Source organism: Balaenoptera musculus, chromosome 5 (assembly GCF_009873245.2).
Source record: "Balaenoptera musculus isolate JJ_BM4_2016_0621 chromosome 5, mBalMus1.pri.v3, whole genome shotgun sequence".
Lineage (NCBI taxonomy): Eukaryota > Metazoa > Chordata > Mammalia > Artiodactyla > Balaenopteridae > Balaenoptera > Balaenoptera musculus.
The window spans coordinates 43,694,408-43,695,803 of record NC_045789.1 but is presented as its reverse complement, the minus strand read 5'-3'; positions in this window follow the sequence as shown (position 1 = coordinate 43,695,803).

Genomic DNA, 1,396 nt, shown 5'->3' with positions numbered 1-1,396 from the left:
CAATGTTTATCATTTTTAATAAAAATATTTAATGATTTAAGCTTATTTAAACTGTACAGAGAGAGTTTTTGCCATTAGGTATTTATTTATTGAACTATAGATTCTTTCCATAGTCAGTGATGATGGCTAGCAGTTCTATAAATTGAAAAAAGATTAACGTAAAAAAATGGTTCGTAACTCACAGACAGAGACAATGACAATAATTCCTGATTCTAAGGAGTTCTTCAAACTTTAGAATCTTTAGAAATTCAACTGGGTATGATTCAGATACATCAATTAGGTGAATCAGGGCAGCACACACAGTAGAAAGAAAAAAAGCCATACCTTTCCCATCTTTTGTGGATCATAGTTAGTAAAACATGGACAATATTGAATTTCTTGTAGCTCTTTAAAAACATATAATTGAGACAGTAAATTCTTATCAGATGAACAAGTAAATAATGTTTAATGTCAAGGAAAAAATAGATCACAAAGTAGTACATATTTTAAAAACCAAAATATACATAGGAAATAAAAAGAAGAAAAAATTATACCAGAATGATAGAAATGGCTGGCTCTGAATAGTGCCATTTTCAGTGATTTCTACTTTCTTGCTCATGCTTTGTTGAATTTTCCACATTTTCTACAGTGAATATGTACACTTTTTGAAACTAGAAAACAAATATATTTTTAAAAATTTCTAGCCACATCTGCATCTTTTCAGGACTGCCTACTCCAAAAATCAGCAACAATAATCAAACAAAAACTCAAGTCAGCTTTACAAAGAGCAAAGTAAAAATAAAAATAACAGAGTTGTTTTACTCATTGAGAAATCATTCACAATTCAATCAATTGTAGAGTAAAGCTTGGTGCTATGAGTCAGGCAGACCCAAGCAATGACTTGTTATGATAGAGATGTAACCCAACACAAACCACAGGGAGCCAATTCAATTGTACGATTCAATTCTTTCCTTACATACTCTCATGTATGTACGTATTTTACACACAAAGCCCGTGTCATTGTGCCAAAATGCATTAATTCAACTATTTGAACATTTAGTTAGCAATTCAAATTCATCATTCTTACTTTGAATGATTATGTTAGAAGCTAACAAATTAATTTGGCTAAAAGAACTGAAGTATGCCTTATACTGTCATGTAAAGACTTTTTTAATGGACTAAAATTATTAAATTGGAAATAAATCACTCAGAGAATTCCTATTGACCAAACTGTTCAGATTCTTCAAGGAAATATCCTGGGAATCGCCTGGCAGTCCAGTGGTTAGGACTCTGCTCTTCCATTGCAGGGGGCCCGGGGTTCAATCCCTGGTCAGGGAACTAAGACCCGCAAGCCACCCGGCGAGGCCAAAAAAAAAATCCAAATATCCTAACTTCTTTCCCTTTGAAATTCACCTTT